Source organism: Hemitrygon akajei, chromosome 2 (assembly GCF_048418815.1).
Source record: "Hemitrygon akajei chromosome 2, sHemAka1.3, whole genome shotgun sequence".
Lineage (NCBI taxonomy): Eukaryota > Metazoa > Chordata > Chondrichthyes > Myliobatiformes > Dasyatidae > Hemitrygon > Hemitrygon akajei.
In genome coordinates, this window is record NC_133125.1 from 27,031,727 (window position 1) to 27,037,726 (window position 6,000).

A 6,000-nucleotide genomic window follows, 5' to 3' on the forward strand; every position below is an offset into this window, starting at 1 on the left:
CTAAGGTGAGAAGAGAAAGATTTAAAGTTGAAATGAGGGACAAAGTTTTTTTCCCCCCACATAGAAGGTTGTGGATATATAGAATAAATTGAGAGAGCAACTTGTAAGTAAAATTACAATGTTTTAAAGACATTTGGACAGGTACATACCGGTAGATTGTAAAGTTTAGAGGCATACAGGCCACAAACAGTCAAATGGGCCTGAGTAGTTTTCTGTGCTGTATAATTCCATTGCTTGACCGATATCTGTGGAGAACTAATGTATCCAGTTACAGATTACCACCTGATGCACCATCAATAACTCTCCGAGACCTGAGGCGAGATTAAGGCTTTTATTGGCTGGAAGAAAGAACAAGCAGCAATTGACCACCATACTGCATCCTGGAGACTGAGGCTGGGGCTCAGGCTCCAATCGCCTTTATACCGGGGTCTGTAGGAGGAGCCACGGTCAGTGGGAGGTGCCACAGGAGCAGTCAGCAGTGGGGGCATGTCCAGACAGGTATATGTAGTTCACCACATTCACCCCCCCTTTGTTTTAAAAGAGAGTCCCCATAGGGTGAAGTTTCTTACAAGTATATTTACAGGTTAAGTCTATCAGGTGGTCGAATCTGTCGCTGTGATCTACATAGCACCGGCTGTGATTGCACAGGTGCCGGTGGTGATGATTGCACAGGTGCCGGTGGTGGTGCTTGCACAGGTGCTGGTGGTGGTGATTGCACAGGTGCCGGTGGTGGTGATTTCACAGATGCCGGTGGTGGTGATTGCACAGGTGCCGGTGGTGGTGATTTCACAGATGCCGGTGGTGGTGATTGCACAGGTGCCGGTGGTGGTGATTGCACAGGTGCCGGAGGTGGTGATTGCACAGGTGCCGGTGGTGGTGATTGCACAGGTGCCGGTGGTGGTGATTGCACAGATGCCGGTGGTGGTGATTGCACAGGTGCCGGTGGTGGTGATTGCACAGGTGCCGGTGGTGGTGCTTGCACAGGTGCCGGTGGTGGTGATTGCACAGGTACCGGTGGTGATTGCACAGATGCCGGTGGTGGTGATTGCACAGATGCCGGTGGTGGTGATTGCGCAGGTGCCGGTGGTGGTGATTGCGCAGGTGCCGGTGGTGGTGATTGCACAGGTGCCGGTGGTGATTGCACAGATGCCGGTGGCGGTGATTGCACAGGTGCCGGCGGTGATTGCACAGGTGCCGGTGGTGATTGCACAGGAGTGGGTGGTGGTGATTGCACAGGTGCCGGTGGTGGTGATTGCACAGATGCCGGTGGTGGTGATTGCACAGGTGCCGGTGGTGGTGATTGCACAGGTGCCGGTGGTGGTGATTGCACAGGTGCCGGTGGTGATTGCACCGGAGATGGTGGTTGTGCTGGTTCCAGCCTAACTGGAGGTGTCAACCCACTAGGCGTCAATGATCCCTCATGCGTGTGCGAGGCGCCTGGTATATGCGCGTACGAGTCGCCTGGTATAGGAGTGTCATGAGGAGTCTGTGTAGGGCTCGGTGTGCGCGGTGTCACCTCGGGTACAGGATTCATAGTTACCGTGGAGTGTTCGGGGTAGTGGTCTGCTGCTCCTGCGGGCGCCAGGTCACGGACGGAGACCGTGTCCTCTCGCCCATCAGGTAAGACCACGTAGGCACACTGGGGGTTCACATGTAGAAGGTGAACCCTCTCGACCAGCGGGGAGTATTTATTGCTCCTCACATGTTTCCGGAGCAGCACTGGCCCTGGGGATGTCAGCCAAGCCGGTAGGGTGGTCCCAGTGGCAGACTTCCTGGGAAAAGAGAATAGGCGCTCGTGAGGGGTGGCATTGGTGGACGTACATAACAAGGAGCGGATAGAGTGGAGTGCCTCGGGGAGGACCTCCTGCCATCGAGAGACTGGCAACCCTTTTGACTTGAGGGCTAAAAGTGTGGCCTTCCACACTGTGGCATTCTCCCTCTCCACCTGTCCATTTCCCCGCGGATTATAGCTTGTGGTCCTACTAGTAGCAATGCCCCTAGCCAGCAGATACTGGCGCAGCTCGTCACTCATAAAGGAGGACCCTCTATCACTGTGGATATAGCAGGGATATCTGAACAGAGTGAAGAGCTGGCGCAGGGCTTTATGACGGACGTGGCAGTGGTGTCGGGGCAGGGGATGGCAAAGGGGAACCGCGAGTACTCGTCGATAATGTTGAGAAAGTAGACATTGCGGTCGGTGGAGGGAAGGGGGCCCTTTAAGTCAACATTCAGTCGCTCAAAGGGGCGGGTGGCCTTGATAGGTTGCACCTTTTCAGGACGGTAGAAGTGCGGTTTGCATTCAGTGCAGACTTGGCAGTCCCTGGTCATTGTCCTGATGTCCTCCAGGGAGTATGGCAGGTTCTGGGCTTTCACAAAATGGTAAAATCGGGTGACCCCCTGGTGGCAAAGATGTGCTTGGAGGGCGTATAGCTGGTCGAGCTGTGCGCTGGCACATGCTCCCCGGGATAGGGCATCAGGGGGCTCATTGAGCCTTCCAGGCCGGTACAAGATATCATAGTTGTAGGTGGAGAGTTCTATTCTCCACCGCAAAATTTTATCATTTTTGATTTTGCCCCACTGTTGGTTGCTGAACATGAACGCAACTGAGCGCTGGTCGGTCAGCAAGGTGAACCTTTTGCCGGCGAGATAGTGCCTCCAGTGCCTAATAGCTTCCACTATGGCCTGGGCTGCTTTCTCCACCGTGGAGTGCCGAATTTCAGGGCCTTGAAGGGTACGAGAAAAGAATGCTACTGGCCTGCCTGCCTGATTGAGGGTAGCAGCCAGCGCGAAATCGGAGGCGTCACTCTCTACTTGGAAGGGAATGGTCTCGTCCACCGCATGCATCGTTGCTTTGGCAATGTCCCCTTTAATGTGGCTGAAGGCCACACAGGCCTCGGCAGAGAGGGGAAATGCGGTGGACTTGACCAGGGGGCGGGCCTTATCTGCGTAATGGGGGACCCATTGGGCGTAATAGGAAAAGAAGCCCAGGCACCGTCTGAGGGCTCTGAGGGTGGTGGGAAGAGGGAGTTCTAACAGGGGGCGCATACGGTCGGGATCAGGGCCAATGACCCCGTTCTCCACGACATACCCAAGGATAGCGAGTCGGGTGGTTCCGAACACGCACTTGTCCCTGTTATAAGTAAGGTTCAGGACTTTGGCCACATGGAAAAATCGTTAGAGGTTGGCGTTGTGATCTGACCAGTCGTGACCATAGATGGTGATATTATCCAGATGGGGAAATGCGGCCTTCAGTTGGCACTGGTCCACCATCCGGTCCATTTCCCTCTGGAAGACAGAGACACCGTTTGTGACACCGAAGGGGATGCGCAGGAAGTGATAGAGCCTGCCGCCCGCCTCGAAGGCGGTGTAGGGGCAGTCCTCTGGACAGATGGGGAGCTGGTGATAAGCGGATTTCAGAACTATTGTCGAGTACACCTTGTACTGAGCTATCTGGTTGACCATATCCACGATGCAGGGTAGGGGGTACACGTCAAGCTGCGTGAACCTATTGATGGTCTGGCTATAGTCCATGACCATCCTATTTTTCTGCCCGGTCCGAACAACATAAGAACATAAGAGATAGGAGCAGGAGTAGGCCAATCGGCCCCTCAAGCCTGCTCCACCATTCAACAAGGTCATGGCTGATCCAATCTTAACTCTAGTTTTCACCGAATCCCACAAGGCAACAGTGCCAACCAACAGGGCACCATGCCGCCCATTTTATTTTATTATTCATCCCGCCCAAACCCATGTGATCACCCGGGGAAAAAAAACTGAGTTGCCAATTGAGGAGAAAAAATCTGGAAAATTCCTCTCCGACCCATCCAGGCTATCGAAAACTGGTCCAGGAGATCACATGGCTGATCTAAACCTAGCCTCATGTCCACTTACCTGCTCGCTCACCATATCCCCTAATGCCATTTTTATCCAGGAAGATGTCTATTTCCGTTTTGAATTTATTGAGTGTAGTAGCTTCCACAGCTCTCTGGGGCAGTAAATTCCACAGCCCCACTACCCTCTGAATGAAGAAATTTCTCCACATCTCAGTCCTGGAACGGCATCCCCTTATTTTAAGATTATGCCCCCTAGTCCTAGTTTCACCCATCATTGGGAACATTCTCCCCGCATCCACCCGATCAAGCCCCTTCACAATCTTATATGTTTCAATAAGATCGCCTCTCATTCTTCGGAACACCAATGAGGAGAGTCCCAATCTACTCAACCTCTCATCATACATCAACCCACCCATCCCCGGAATTAACCTAGTGAACCTTCTCTGCACTGCCTCGAGAGCCAGTATGTCCTTTCTTAAATATGGACACCAGAACTGCACGCAGTACTCCAGGTGTGGTCTCACCAATACCCGGTACAACTGCAGTAAGACCTCCCTGTTCTTATACTCCATCCCCCTAGCAATAAAAGCCAGCATTCCATTGGGCCCTCCAAGGACTTATGCTTGGCTCAATGATCCCCTCCCTGAGCAGCCGCTGCACCTCCGACTGAATGAAGGCCCTGTCCCCCGCACTGTACGTCCTGCTTTTAGTTGCCACAGGTTTACAGTCGGGGGTTAGGTTGGCGAACAGCGGTGGGGGAGGGATCTTGAGGGTGGAGAGGCTGCAAGTGGTGTCAGTAGTGCAGCTGTCGGCATGGTGCTGGGTGGGATGTGTGGTTCGGTGTGTGTGTGTGTGGTCAGTAGCGGGGTATATGGCGAAGTCCCACAAAACTGAGGATTCCTGACAGTGAGTGGTGGGAGGAGCCCGTCATATGCCATAGTCACACTTTCGAGTGACTGGAAGTCCAGTCCCAATAGCACAGGCGCGCACAGTTGAGGCGTGACCAGTAGCGCAAAGTCCTGATATTCTGTGCCCTGCACCACCAATGTCGCTACACAACCCACCCGGATGTCTGTGGAATATGACCCAGAAGCCAAGGTGACCCTCTGGCTTACCGGCCGTGTCACGAGTCCGCAGCGTTGCACTGTGTCCGGGTCAATAAAACTCTCAGTGCTGCCTGTGTCAAACAGGCAGCTAGTCCTGTGCCCCTCCACCAGGATGCCCATCATTGACCTTGCAAGCTGGTGTGGGGTGCTTTGGTCGAGGGTTACGGAGGCCAGAGTTGAACCGCCGTCTTGGTGCCGGTGGGTCGGGGGTGGGGCAAGGTGGCGCCAACAAAGATGGCCGCCCCGATGTCTCGCACGAGGCGGGCAGGCAAGATGGTGGCCCCCTTGCCTCACACGCAGCGCTGCCCGACCCCGCTCGTGGTTCAGACTTACAGACCTTGGTGAAATGGCCCTTCTTCCCGCAGCTGGAACAGGTCGCTTCGCGGGCCGGGCAGCGTTTTCGGGGATGCTTTTCGAGTCCGCAGAAGTAACACTGCGCAGGCTTGCGACTGGCAGCAGCTGTGGTCGGTTTCAGGGAGTTTGTGGACTCGCGACTGGCAGCGGCGTTGATGAATTTGCTCGCGGGAACCGGCAGTGGCAGGGTCTGCAGTGTCCACGGAACCGGCTGGGGATCGCGCGGCTGGACAACGTCAGCGTTGTGCAGAGCAGCCTCCAGCATGTCGGCCGTCTCGATCGCCGAGCGTAAGGTAAGATCGGCATTTTCCAGCAGCCGCTGGCGCATGTACACTGACCTGATCCCCGTAACGAAGGCATCTCGTACCAGGAGCTCCGAATGCTGCTCCGCCATCAGACCTTTGCAGTCGCAAGTTCGCACAAGTGTCTGTAGGGCTCAGAGAAACTGCCCGCTCGACTCGCCGTGTCGCTAAGCAATGTCTTGTGTAGACGGTGTTCACCGGCCGCAGGTACTGTCTTTTGAGGGCGTCCAGTGCCCCTTGGTAGGTCGGTAGGTCCCTGATAAGGGAGAATACTTTCGGACTTACTCTAGATCAGGCATGGGCAAACTACAGCCCGCGGGCCATATGCGGCACGTTAAGCTTTTTAATCTGGCCCGCAGAACTTGATGAAATTATATTAATAAACCTTGTTAACACCTCAGATCC